Source organism: Brienomyrus brachyistius, unplaced genomic scaffold (assembly GCF_023856365.1).
Source record: "Brienomyrus brachyistius isolate T26 unplaced genomic scaffold, BBRACH_0.4 scaffold483, whole genome shotgun sequence".
Taxonomy (NCBI): domain Eukaryota; kingdom Metazoa; phylum Chordata; class Actinopteri; order Osteoglossiformes; family Mormyridae; genus Brienomyrus; species Brienomyrus brachyistius.
In genome coordinates, this window is record NW_026042758.1 from 15491 (window position 1) to 30980 (window position 15490).

Genomic DNA, 15490 nt, shown 5'->3' on the forward strand with positions numbered 1-15490 from the left:
AACGTTGCACTCACTTTTCATTGGTTTCCCAGCTATGCTGTCAGAATAATGTTTGCTGATTGGTCGAAAATTTTAAAACGTACCCGAGTACTGTAAAAAAAACTCAAGATCTTGCTACCCTACGGAGCACCCATAAGGTGATTTTTTTTATACGTTATATGCAGCTATTTGTAGCAGGCCGTAATTAGACTAATCCACCCTTTGTCAATAAAGCCAACAAGAGAACAGGTTGCCCAAAGTTTGCTCAGGTACACGCCACAGCACAACCTTAAAAACACATCCAGCACAAATCACACTAGTGAATGACACAGCAAATCACAGCAATAAAAAAGACCCCTATGGGCAATCCAGCACCCAGACTACAGGTGCCAAAAGGCCCAGCCTGCCTAATAATGAACCCAAAATATACATACAACAAAGAAAAAGACACAAACAAAAAAGAAAATAAAACTAGCCAGCTGCTCCCACTAAACCCCGCTCCCGAGACCACTAAGCCGGCTGGCTTGATAATACACGATACAACCTCAGATAAAACATATTAAAGCAACACCAGGGAGGTTTACAACCTGATCCTTAAAATTATCGACCCGTAATTCCACCTTGAAAACCCCTAAAGAACAGTAGTTTACCCCATGACTCACTGCCCCATTCAAACAAAAAAAAAACAGGTTTTTGGGGTAACCTTTAGGTCAGCTCTTCAAAACCAGGTATGAGGACTCTTCAGCTAATCAGTCCTCTAATTAGAAATCTAATTAGGGAGTTGCAGCGAAAACCTGCATACACACCGGCCCTTTGCGGATAAGATTGTTCACCCCTGAAACAAGCAAACAGAAAGGCTGCTACACTGCAAATTCAATATGCCCGCCGATGCTCCACCAAATCTATCAGGACCCTGCCTGTCTTTCCCGTGCCTGCTCCTTTGCCAATATGCCCTACCATCGGAACATGCACAGCCATCTCGCCCCGGCTATGCCTCCAGTCCGAACTGCAGTTCCTATACCTGCCTATAATTGCCTGGCTACAATCCATCCCCCAAAATGAAATTGATGACCCAACGATCACAGCTAAGAATTCTATCCCCAAACCACTGGTCTTCCTCCCCAACCGAACGATCATTCACTGACCGTGGTAACTTATAAGGGTTGGTATGATGACCAGTGGTGGACCTCACCGAACGTTTAACTGGTCTCTACACCTCGGGGGGGACATAACCTCCTCCATTATACGAGGCCTACTTGTGGATGCTCTATTGCGACCCCTCCCACCAGCCCTGTCCCCGTAAAATCACAGAGTCCTCATCCGATTCCATTTCTGTTGCCCCTGTGGGCAACCCAGACTCAGGAGACATTACCAGAACATCTTCCCCTGACATAACAACCCCCTGTGGTACTGGACGCAACTCTGTTCGGTGAACTTGACGGACAACCCCGTCCCCCTCCATTGGAGTTGCAGAGTAAACTGCACCCTGATCTTGGGGACACCGAACTACCATATACAAACAGGCATCCCAATGATCCTGTATTTTACCTCGAACATGGTTCCGCAAACACACCAGCTGACCTTCATCAAACCCCTAATCATTAACCAACTCATTGTGTTTCCGATTTCGTGGTGTGGCTTGTTCCTCCAACTAAGCCTTCACATACTCTTGAAGCACCTGCAAACTTTCCTGATGGTTTTGTACCCATTCCTCCAAAGGTCCACCATACTGACTGATCCCGGCAGGAGCCTGAAGATAGTGTATCGGTAATCGAGGCTCACAGCCAGACCTTAAATAAAAAGGCATCATCCAGTCATTTGGTGGGGTGTAGTATTGTAAGCTTCTCTGCTGGAGGAAGTGTGTGAAGCAAATTGTGCAAAAAAAATATTAAAGCAACACCAGGGAGGTTTACATCTAGATCCTTAAAATGATCGACCTGCAATTCCACCTTGAAAATCCAATTACCATATAAAGGATACAAGATGTAAAGATGACAAATGACATGGCACACATTTGTTGTTTAGACTGTTGTGTCAGGTTAATTGAAAGCTGAAGGATCTTAGTGTTTACTAGTCTAAGTAACAGAATGTCTAAACACTGTGCTTGCCTTTATGGGTTTTTAAGCAGAACATATAGGTATAGAAACATATTAACATTACGTTTCACGATTCACTGACTGGAGAATAGGAGAATATACACATCAATATTACTACTTAAGTTAACTAACCCTAATCCCAACCCCTATTGGCACGGAGCCCGCCAGGGTTCAGGTGAGATATAAATCTGTAATCTGTATCAATGGTTTTGCTATCCATACCCACCCTATTAATGTTAGCTTCCCAGGGTTTCTTGTTAGACAAGCTCTGTGTCTCTCTATACCCCATTTACTGCACGACTGATTGTCCATTTATAAAGAATCAAATAGGGTGAAGATGGTTTTAGTTTACAATTACTCTGGAAGGTGACCAGATTAAAAAAAACTAAATACCATGCCTACGTGTATGTAATCTCCATCACAGTCCCCATTTTCCCCATAATCCTCGTTTTGATAGTGCCAATTTGTGTAATGTGAGTTTTTTTTTTTTTTAAAAAACTGTTATAGAAGAACATACTGGATGCCACATGTGTACAATTACCCCTTTCTAATTAGTGGGGTCCGTTGTGTCAGCTACAGCCTTTACTAACATACACATAAGTATACAGTCTTACAGCACTTTTGTTTTCCTTTTGTATTTAATGGTTTTCCATTTAGGGGGCAGCATGGTGGTGCAGTGGTTAGCACTGTTGCCTCACACCTCTAGGGCCCGGGTTCGAGTCTCCACCTGGGTCACATGTGTGTGGAGTTTGCATGTTCTACCCATGTCATCGTGGGGTTTCCTCCGGGTACTCTGGTTTCCCCCACAGTCCAAAAACATGCTGAGGCTAATTGGAGTTGCTAAATTGCCCATAGGAGTGTATGCGTGAGTGAATAGTGTGTGAGTGTGCCCTGCGATGGGCTGGCCCGCCATCCTGGGTTGTTCCCTGTCTCGTGCCCATTGCTTCCGGGATAGGCTCCAGACCCCCCGCGATCCAGTAGGATAAGCGGTTTGGAAAGGCTGCCTAACGCCCTTAATTTGTTTGCAATTTCGCCAGGTAGGCTACCTTCTTTAAACTGCGTTTTGCTAGACTACACATTTCGAGATGTTTTATTGTAGTCTTGGTAAATATATATATATAGTTTAGCCTAACCCAGCCACTTAAGGGAGCAAGCCAGCTCAGGTAGGTGCCAGTCCCAAGCCCGGATTAATGGAGAGGGTTGGCGTCAAGAAATAAAGAGAAATAAAGACAACTAATACTCCTAGTTTGCGAGATCTGACTGCAATGGCAGCACTGCTACAAGGGTGTGGATAAATCTATACAAATATCACCTGCATGCACATTACTTCTTTTACAATAACCAACTCCTGATCCATACTGTTAGTCGTGAAAAAAAAAACTATCGTGTACATAGAGGCCCTGTGTAAAAAGATAACTGCCAAGGAAAAGATCAAAAACATTTATTTCAAGGATACAAAGTTTTTATGGTCATGTACAGTGTACAGTGCAATTCTTATTTGATTAACTTGAATGTCTCCACAGACTAGACGATTAAACAAATAAAGCAGTGCAACATTACAATAACTAATAACAAATAAACAAAGCTCACGAGTACTATTACAGTATTTATATCATTTATTTAAACTTAATTTTACCAGGTAAATTAACTACAAAGCAGTTACCACTGCTTTACCTGCTTCTCGGGAGAAATAGCAGATATACGTCATGTATGTGACTAAATTCTTAAGCCAATAAGGGCAAAGTTGTGTCGTAATGGAGGCGGATCCAGTTTGTGCAGCCGGTTAAAGACACTACGGGCATGTAAATGGAGAACGAAATTATAGTTATACCGAATCTCCTACACACAATACCAAGGTTACCAACTTTGGTCAGCTGACCGGAGTGAGACGTTCAATTCCCGTAAGATTTCTTTGCGCCAGCCTGAGAGTCTGAAAACACGTCACACCAGATGCATGAGAGATGGAAACCTGGGATATTCAGTCGAATCAGATCAAATATGATGCTAAGTTAGTACTAAGTTAAAATATGTTCCGGACTTGTAACATGCACCCATGATTTGGAACAGTCAGCAGGCTGTCTCTGGCCACGCCCCCTACACTCGGTCCGGCCCCTGGCTTTTCCTGAATTCTGATTCCTTTAGATAAACATTGACTTCATTGATATTGTTATTGATTTATCGACAGACCATCATACGTTTTAGACGTTATAATAACAACACTCTATTGATCCCCAAAGAGAGAAATTCTCTCCTTGCCTGCCCCCTCTTACTGTCCATGATACACAAGCACATATGTAGAAAAACGTCAGCTTGGAAGCCAAGGCTGGACTTAACCTACTCCTTAGGGTTCAACTGGAAACTGCCCCATGGCCGAGCGGTCTAAAGCCTCCTGCGCAGCGAAAATGGCCTTTCAAAGTAAGGGGTATTCTGTTCTCCGAAGTAAGGCGTGGGTTCGAATCCAACTTCCGACAAAAGTTCTTCAATCGCTACAGCAGAATTTGAGCCACTGATCGGCTTTAATTGCTTTGTTTTATTTTTGCGTTTCAGGCAAAACTACATAACACTTAAGAGGTGCAGGATGATCTGTCTTGCTCTCGCGAGGTTTTTGTACGACGTGACATGGTGACATAATGCAGCGGACGATAAAAATCTAACCACAATGCATTGCGTCAGGACCAGAATGTATTGCTTTAAGCCAGCGCTGTATGTGGGTACATGAAGTGGAAAGCACCCAATAACAAACATAACATTTAAAAAAAATCTACAAACTAGTGGGAATATAAAATAAAATAAATGTGTCTGGGCAAATTGGTAAGTTAAATTAAATCGTTTTAAGCAGTGTTAAGCAGTGTGTGGTTTTAAACACGAGTAGCATGTACCGTGTTGACGGCGCATGAACGTATCTTGGCAGCACATGTAAAACTTAGATTTGCAAGCGGGATGTGAAACAGCATTTAGGTGTTTAAAACAGCAATAGAGTGCGTGTTTGTTCACGCAGTTACAATGTTTAGTTGTTATTTCTGTGGAACATCAGTGCAAACCCTTAGGGAACATGTTTTACATGTCAAACTTCACCGTCATGAACCACGATGCGTGTTCAAGTGTGGCGCTACAGATTGCCACAATACGTTTCGTTCATATGGGGAATTTAAGGCTCATTTTTACCGTAAACATAACACAGATTCATATATTGATACTACAAATGCCCTTACGGTGTTTACGTGTAATATGTCTATGTGCCAGCGCCAATGTCGCGATGTCAGATCACTAACAGCTCACTTAAAGGAACATATAGCCGAAGGACGTGTTGTGACATGTCCGGTGACAGGATGCGACCATACGTTCACTGTGAGATCGTCGTTTACAGCCTACATGTCCAGGAAACACAGACAATGTTCTGTGGACAGTATAAGAGATCTTAATAAGGAGACAGTTTCTCAGTTTCTTGAAACTGAACCGTTAGTTACAGGCCCTACAGAGAGATTTAGTGAGACTGATGAAGGTGAAGTCCATCTTACAGAAAATTTCAGTGACCTTTTTCTTAGAAATATTTCTCTTTTCTACTTGAAATTACATGGGCAGTTTCTTCTGCCAGCATCAACTATACAAAATATTATTGAAGAGATGCTAAGCATACATGAACTAGGACAGACATATACTTTGAATAAATTAAGTGCATTCCTGAAAAGTGACTTAACTGAATTAACAGATGAGGTTATTGGTAGTATATGTGATGTTGTGAAGGAATCTGACCTTTTCACCATTAGTCATGAAGGACCAATGAGAACCAATTTTTCAAGAACTAGGGCTTTTAAACAGATGTTTAGATACACAGAACCTGTAAAGTTGTACTTAGGAAGGGATGAAACAAGGTCACAGAGGTTTGCCTACTATGTTCCATTGAAAGACACTTTGAGACATTTACTGGAGTCAGACTTATGGCAGAATTGTGCTGCACAGGGTACATACGTACCATACACTGATGTGCTTTGTGATGTCAGTGATGGTCAGGTATATAAAAACAATGAGTTCTTTTCTCAAAACCCATCATGTCTAAAACTAATTCTATATCAAGATTCTTTTGAGGCGGTGAACCCATTAGGTTCAGCAAAAAGCAGCACAAAGTAGTAGCTGTATATTTGTCTCTGGCTAATTTACCACCTCATCAAGTACAGACCACATGTCACTTGTAATGCTGTGTCAGGAAAAAGACTTCAAACACTTTGGCCATGACAAAGTTTTCTCAAGGCTCATTGCAGACTTAAAAGACCTGGAAGACAATGGAATAACGGTGGCAGAGGAAAAAGTTAAAGGGACTGTTTTGTGCATTGCAGGGGACAATTTGGGGTCTCATAATATCGGTGGATTTACAGAAAATTTTAGTTTTTCTGAATATTTCTGCAGGTATTGCCGGACAACCCGAACAGATTTTCAAACAGATCCAAATGCATTTTACAGTCTGAGGAACAACAAAACGTTGAAGGTATAATATCTGAGTTTTAATTCATTGAATTACTTCGATGTTTGTATGCCTGGCCTGCCACCTTGTTTAGGCCATGACATTTTTGAGGGTATCCTTTCCTATGATTTAGCCCTTTACCTGAAGTACTTCATCAAGCAAAAAAAGTGGTTCACTTATTCAATTCTGAATAGACGCATTAAGAAATTTAAGTACAGTGGCTCTGATGTGTTGAGTAAGCCATGTGCAGTAAACTCCAATGGAGTAAAGCTTTATGGTCAGGCTGTTCAGAACTGGAATTTTCTAAGACTTCTTCCTGTGATCATGTGTGACAAGGTGAAAGAGCCCACAGATGATGATTGGCAGTTGACCCTTCAGCTAAAAGACATTGTGGAGCTGATTTGTGCACAGAAAATTTTATTGCCAGAGGTTGCATACCTTGACGTTCTTATCCAAGAATATCTTGCTTGTAGATTTTCTTTCTTTCCAGGACATAGGTTAAAGCCTAAGCATCACTACTTGCGACACTACCCTGCACTGATTTTAAAGTTTGGTCCTTTGATCAGGTTGTGGACAATGCGATTTGAAAGTAAATAAGGCACCATGGCAACAACAGTCAGAACAGCATCCAGTTCACAGCTAGTTTTAAAAATTGCTTTAACGCAGAGTGATTACAGGAAATAGGTGTACTGCTTAATATTAATTAAATTATTAAAATGTGCTAATAATAGACATATTTGTCAGTCAGACATTGTGCTTTTTAAAGAGCAGAAGGGATACATTAAATTACGATTATATTGTCCTTACTGTATATATTTTTACATTTTTCCCCTCAATGATTGTCAAGTGATCACAATTCTTACTGTGCTTTACCCCTCACTTGATAGAGATGTACCAAAACTGAACATATAACTGGATTTCACTCAGAATAACCAGGCCTTCTTTTTGGACTCTTTATCCCTTTTTATTTTATCTTCGCTTTCCTCAAGCCAGGCATTTACAGGTGAAAAACCTTAAACCACAAAACACCAACTTTCACCAATCTATCTTATGAGCAAACACAAAATTTTACTTTAAATGCATATATATATATATATATATATATATATATATATATATATATATATATACATACACACAAAATATACAATGAATGACCAATCTCAGCTTCAAATTTCCACACAATTATACATAACTTGTTCTGAATAAAATTCCTCCAAACATCAAAGTTTAAGATCAAACCACTGGGGAAACACATAAATGAGTTACTCAACGCAATAAATTGCAATGAAAAGCTAACCAATTAGACAATCGAACAATAGGTTTAACACTTCTGCCCATATGAATTATTAAAAGGAAAGTTCACCCTTAATACTTTTTTTTTTTCTTTTTAGCGATTTAATATTTAACTTTTAGATAAACTAAAAATAGAACCCCCCCTTTTAAACCGCATTAATGCAAACATCTGAATCAATAAAACAGCATTCCACATATTGTCATTAAGACACTTACAGCACACCATTTATTCCTAATACAGTCAAATACCACAACTCATATAATGTTACAAGCCAGCACCAGCGCCTCAATGCCTCATTAGCGCACCCCATTAAGAAATAAACCCCACTCGCAACAGGTAGTGCTTGCTACAAATAACATTTGCAACAAAGTCCAACACGCATGGTTCATGGTCTTACCGGCTGTCCGTTCAGAGTCTACTTTTCAGTACACAATCGCAGCACAGTTCCAGAAGCACTTGGTGTAGATTTGACCCTTTGCTTGTCGCGCTACCAATGCGTTTTGCCGACTTTATCCAAAATAAAGAGCAGGTGCGTCCGTTAATGCCTTCCCCTCGGGTGCACACAGGTGAGTAAACTTTGGTTCCGCATGACCACTTGCGTGAACGACGTAACCACTTGCTGGAATGACGTTCATCGCAACAATGATATAAATATTTTCCCCCCTGACATATAATCAGTGTAAGCACACAAACACATTGGCCGGTTATCCTATTCATTCAGTTCCACGGACAGTGACCTGTGTTACTGTGCTGTGACATCTGGTTCCTTCATTGGCTCTGTATATTTCTATAAATGACTAAATGGCTCTGTTGTAGAAATTTCCAGCCAGAGACTTGGTTCCTATATAACGAGAAGATTTTATTTTTACTCGGACTGAGAAGCTACAGAAAATCATCTCTGCATGTGATCTCCCCTTTACTGCTCAAGCAGAGCACACGCACATCAGCAAGTGTCAAGGCAGCAAGTGCATACAAACAACTTCTCAGGGCCTTCAGGAAGAGTCAGACTGCGGTGTCATTCAGAGATACCATTGTCTAAGACTTGCACTAAAACATTCTATGCACTTGGGCATATTTAAACAAAGTAGTATGGTACCTATGTCAGAATCCATCCCTGCCTTGTCCTGTTCACATGTCACTGGCCATCCTATTCTCTCCTCTGTCTTGTACCCCTTAGCCCATAGTGTGTTTGCCTGCTCATCGGGCCACCATGTGGCTTAACGGGCCAAGTGGTTGGCCACCGTGCCTGACTCCCCTTTTGATTGTGGGTTTTGAGGATATCAGTGGGTCTGTGTTTTCATGATTGTCCCCCAGGCCACCATGCAGCTCAGCCCTTGATTCCAACTACAGTAGCAATCAGGTGGTTCTCGGTCTACTAGGACTGTATAACAGGATTCTTCACCCATTCTATCTTTACTCCTTCAGCCGCATACATGAGTCAGACCTATAGGTTATTCAAATTCCGTCCTGCCAAATTTACTGGACAGGAAGTGGACACTGCAAATGAATGTGTGAATACGCCAATACCTACATCTTTACAAGTTACATTAAGGGGTTTGGTACAGTAAATGGCTGTGAGGTGGGATTTCTTCTTGATGTCTGTTTGTAGCCCGTCCACCAGCAGCTGCTGCTGTATTTATCACACCAAGCAGGGAAAGTATATTGCTAAATTTTCCTTAGTTCAATTACGCTTGATTAAGCTAATTAAGCCGGCTATGTTATTTACATTCAGAAGGATGCCGCCATATTGGGTTATACACAGATGCCACGATAGCTCACACTCACATTCCCTCTTCATTATTTTTCTAAACACACTCTATCCTGCCTTGTCACCTGCAACAAGATCTCACTCCCTGTAGCAATAAAAGTCTTTCTTATGATTGAGCAGATTTCTGCTTCTCTCCTAACCATGGGCATCCAAAGTAAGATGAAGCAAAATGTTAGGAAATTTGATAACACATGGTTACTCTTTTGGTAACAGTGACTTTGGTTTTATTTTGATAGATGTAAACTACATAATATGGTCTTAACCTTGTTTTCTGTCCTAAAAGCAAACTTTTATGTTACAGGAGAAAAGTGCACAGCTGCTTGGATCAACCCCAGCTAATCAGCGCATATGGGAATCTTTTCAAAATACCATGTGAGTCTTATGCAATTTACCCAATTAATATAAGCTCTTTAGATGACGCTTAAATAATCAATTCCCATCAACTTAGTGTCAAAACACAAACTCAGTGGCAAAAAAGTGAAGGGCAACAGACTAAGTTGTGAAAATGAAATCTGCATGTGATGAAAGGGCATGTGACTGTATCGCGATGATTATAATCATCAGATCAAACGGACCACGGAGTTGGCGGTATGGTCACACTGCTGGTCCCATGTCAGTAGGGTATAGCACACCCCTGGGCCCGGATACTACTAGGATGTCACTGGTGTACCACTGTGCCGTCAGAGTGTGGTGTGTCACTCCACAGCATTGGCAGGATTGCTCCTCTCCCTGCAGCGCCACCATACGCACATGACGGTCATCTGTGGTACTGCAGAACTGAGATGTATCGCTGAACATGGTAGGACGCCAGTCGTCATCAGTCCATCAGTCCATGCCTCCCAGTGACTACACCACTCCAAACGCAACCGTTTCTGTGCTATTGTGAACGGCAGCCTATGCATGGGACGGTGAACCCGTAGTCCAGCTGATGCCAGTCATCGCGACACGATGATATAGGGTGTTGTAGAGAGTCCAGTAGCTGTGTCCATATATCAGGCGCAGGTGTCATGGGGATCTGTGATGCTTGGAGCACAATCCGACGATCCTTCCTTGGCGTGGTCTGTCTTGGATGACCAGAAACTTCACGACGTGTGTGGATGCCTCACGTGCCCATTGGTTTCAATATCAGGCCACTGTGATATCCGCATGGCCCACATGCAATTGCAGCACATGACCACCTGGCTTCATGTAAACCCGCAATGCAACCCTATCAAACTCCGTCAAGTGCCGTTAACACTGTCTAATGTGACTACGAGGCATCCTGTGTCTGGTGATTAAACATGCCAACTCCTTGCAATTTGAATCATTTACATATCCATCACTGGTCTGCACATGTACCAGATTACATCTTTAATCGGATAGTTACTTCTGGGTTCTCAACTTTTTTTTTCATAATACCCCTTAAGTGTATATGCCCTTCACTGATGAGAAATTCATCAACATCTAAGTCCTACATTCATGTACAATGCATATTAAATGAATATTTTGTCACTATTAGTTTTGATGTATCATTCTTTGAATGCACTCAATTGAATCATGGACAGTGGTTCCACATGGAAAAAAATGAATATTCCGAAAAGGAAAAATCCTTCTTCGGTTGATACATTCACTTTGTGTTCTGAGAATTTTTCCCTTGAGTGCCTTGTACAGTATGTCTAGTGTGTTTTTGGTGTGAATGTGGCCATAATCATACAAGGAAAAAACCACTGACTTGTAGTGAACATGTAAAACCGCAACATGCAGTGTCATACGTAACTGAAATAAGAAATGCTGGATTGCCTGAGTTGCATGCGTGCATGTTTTTTAATATGGGCAACATGGTTCCCTGAGATGCCTCAGTGTTGCTCACCGCCATCTCTAACACACAACCTCACAAACCATCTTAAAACTACTGAAAGAAATAATTGGCTACACTGCAGCTCCACTGTTTTGTTTGGCACCCCTGCATGTCCTGCATTGTGTGGGGAAAAAAGCTGAAGGCTGAGGAATGTTACATAACACAGCTAGAATGTAAAAACTCTCTCTGGTGTAATTCACTGCGTAAAACCAATGGTCCTAAGTGTGGTGTCTTCTTCATAACACTCCCTGATGTTTGTGTCCGTGACCATGAGATAGGGTGGCTGCTTTTCTTCCTTGCTTTCCTTGTATTCCTATGTTTCCTCCCCAGCCTTGGTTGGTAGGTCAGGCAGCATCACCTTGTTTTAATAGACCCAGGTGCAATTTATCTTGAAATTAGACTCAAGTGCAGAAAATGTTCTATCAGAAGTCTTTGACAATCTCTGAATTACACAGAAATCTGACTTCTTCTGAAGCTGTGAAATTGTTCATCTGTATTTGCTGCATTGGTACTTGTTGATGTGCGTGTGCCCTGCTTAAGGAGTAAAGGGGAGATGACATGCAGAGCTAGTTTTCTGTAGTTTATTTTCTTTGTCTGAATAATAATATTCTCTTCATATAGGAACCCAGTCTCTGGCTGGAAATTTCTACAATAGAGCCATTTAGTTATTTCTAGAAAAATATTTAGAGCCAATGACCTGATGTCATAGTAACACAGGTCACTGTCCGTGGTGCTGAATTCTCTACTTGATGGGCTGGTGCTGAATGAATAGGCCAGGTGTCTGTGTGCTTCCACTGACTGGCACCCAGACATATAATGACTTTTAACAATGAAGGGGGAAAAGTCCAGACAGGAAATTAGTCAACAGTAATTAGTAATCAAATATAGTTCTCATTTATCATTATGTAAATTTCAAAAACCTTTTCTGACTATTAATCTGCACGTTGCAATAATTTAATATTAACTAACTTGCTGTAACGTAAAGTGAAAAACAAGTTTTAAAACTAGCTGTGAAATTTTTGATGCTGTTGACCTGAATGTTGTTGCCAGAGCCTTAGGATACGTCTCTACACATAAGTGAGGGGATGGATGCACTATTCTATGGAGGCTTCTGAAGAGAATTATTATCCCAAATTTAAATTGAGAGAGATGATTAATTCCTTTTTAATGCAGTCTGCCTTAAGAGCCCCTGTTCTGCCGTTGATCTTTTGCATGGATGCTATCATGTATTAGTTTACTCTATGAAATTTAGTTTGAATTTTGATCACATGTCAAACTAAAGCATTTTGGGCTGGTTTCCTGAGTTCTTTTTAACGCTGTTAAGTTACATTTTTATTTCAGCATAATTACAAGTTCCCGCAGGGAAGAAATAAGTCAGTTACTTAATAAATGACTATAAAGTAGTTGCTGCAGTATATATTCCATAAATTTACTGAACTGGAGTTTTATGCATCCTTACAAAGTAATAACTGTATGTGTTCTTTAAGTATGAAAGAGTTTAGGACATTGTCACCTGCAGTGGACAGCCACGTGTCCCCATAATTATAACTTTAGATTATATTTCTGCATGACTGAGTATTCACTGAGTACCTGGTAGTGTTGGATGATATTTACGTCTCATATTTACCATTTATGTCAGTCTTCAAAGTGTGTGGATTATTAAGGTTGGTCTTGGTTGTTTTCTTCCCTGGAGAAACAGAAGTTTAATGCCATGATGCCACAGCAGCTCGCCGTTCCTGTCAGTACGGTGGAGGTAAGAGTTTGAAACATTCATCAGCCTGTCAGCTACGCATCTCGCCTGGACATGGGACTCAGCTTTTATTCTTCCATAATACCGCTTAAGTACCTCACTCTACTCAATCTCAGTACTGTTTAAGGGTAAATAACTTTTGTCACTGACTGCCAGAGATTATGGCAATTAAATGGAAAATATGAAGCAGACATATGAAATACAGTGGGCTGTTTGCAGTAAGTTGGGCTTAGGGTTAGTAATGGGGCTTTTTCCACTGACTTCTGCTTCTGTGCCCTTTCTTCACACTGCTGTTCAACTGTCCTCTTTATAGGAGGGAGGAGCAGCGCAAATGCAGCCGACAGATATAAAGCCATGTGCTGGCAGCAGACGCTTCGCACCCCTTAATAGCATATCTGTTGCTGGTAAGACTGTCTGTGCTGCCGGTCATCTCAGTAACCAGGTGAAACTCCCCAGGCAAGATCAGGACAATGTTGTGTTGAGTTTCAGTGAGTTTCCTGTGTGTAAAGCCAGTTTTGGGGTCAATGTGGAGCCTGGTCCAGTCATGAGCTGGGGAGACGTGACCAAGGCTGCACTGTTACTCTTGTGTGTCTTTTCATTCAAAACTCTTTTTTTTTTTATTTCCCCATAGTGTCCATCATCTTGAGCAGCACCGGCTGTCATTTAGCACAAAAGATGCCTGTTCAGTTTTCCATCTGAACAAGGGCCCTCTGGACCCAGGTGTGCACTACATGAGCACTTTGTTCCTGACTCCTTATCAGCGTTTACATTTACACTCTCAGCCAGTCTTTAATCTGCAAAGTTACGCTTGGTGAGATTTATACAGACACGAGTAAAGAGGATTTTTTCACTTTTCCCAAATTCCCTCTAAGTCTGTATTTTCACCTCTTGAATGCTGGGATTTGTAGGCCCAGCTCTTCACCATGTATAACAACATCACCCTCAACGCTAGAGAAACCAAGGAGTTGATCCTGGACTTTCGCAAACGGATGACTCCCCAAAGTCCTATCTACATCGCAGAGGATGCTGTAGAGGCTTCAACAGCTTCCAGTTCCTCGGGCACACAGCTTCTGGCGGTCAAAGGCATCGTCTTCAGGTGCTGCCTCAGAAAAGCAAGCAGCACCTTGAGAGACTCTAGCCACCCAGCACTGTCACTTTTCACCTTCCATCCATCCATCTGCACAAGCATTTCCAGATTTAGAGACAAGTTTCCTCCCCATTGCTGTTAACCAGCCAGTGACGCTGACATTTCCTCACACTGCCACTGTTACCTCATTCTGTACTGTTACTGTGTCTGTCTATGCTGGTGCCATTACTTTAATTTTATTTATATAGTATTATCACTGGTTATACTGTTGAGGTGCAACTACAGACAATTTTTCTTTGAATTAATCTAGCGACTATTTTCCCAAGCTGTTGATTCATCAAAACTATTATTTTTCCTCCAGAAAATCAGATTGACCGTTTAAGTTAATATTATTTTAAGAACAACACAAACTACGTCATTGCGGGGTTTTAGATAATGGACACTATACAGATATTTTTTTCGCCCACCATTCAATAAGCAGATAAGTAACTTGTCTAAAATATTTAGATTTGTATTGTGATCCCCAAAAGTTAGTAATCTGTATAAAATCAGTGTATCTTTGTTTTTTAAATTTGATTCTGTAAATCAATGTACACTGAACAAAAATATAAACGCAACACTTTTGTTTTTGCTCCCATTTTTCATGAGATGGACTTAAAGATCTACAATTCATTCCAGATACACAATATTACCATTTCTCTCAAACATTTCTCACAAATCAGTCTAAATGTGTGATAGTGAGCACTTCTGCTTTGCTGAGATAATCCATCCCACCTCACAGGTGTGCCACATCAAGATGCTGATCTGACATCATGGGTAGTGCACAGGTGTACCTTATACTGCCCACAATAAAAGGCCACCCTGGAATGTGCAGTTTTGTCTCACAGCAAAATGCCACAGATGCCACAAGCATTGAGGGAGCGTGCAATTGGCATGCTGACAGCAGGAATGTCAACCAGATCTGTTGCTCGTGCATTGAATGTTCATTTCTCAACCATAAGCCGTCTCCAAAGGCGTTTCAGAGAATATGGCAGTACATCCAACCGGCCTCACAACCGCAGACCACGTGTAACCACACCAGCCCAGGACCTCCACATCCAGCAGGTTCACCTCCAAGATCGTCTGAGACCAGCCACTCAGACAGATAATGCACGGCCCCATGTTGCAAGGATCTGTACACAGTTCTTGGAAGCTGAAAATGTCCCAGTTCTTGCATG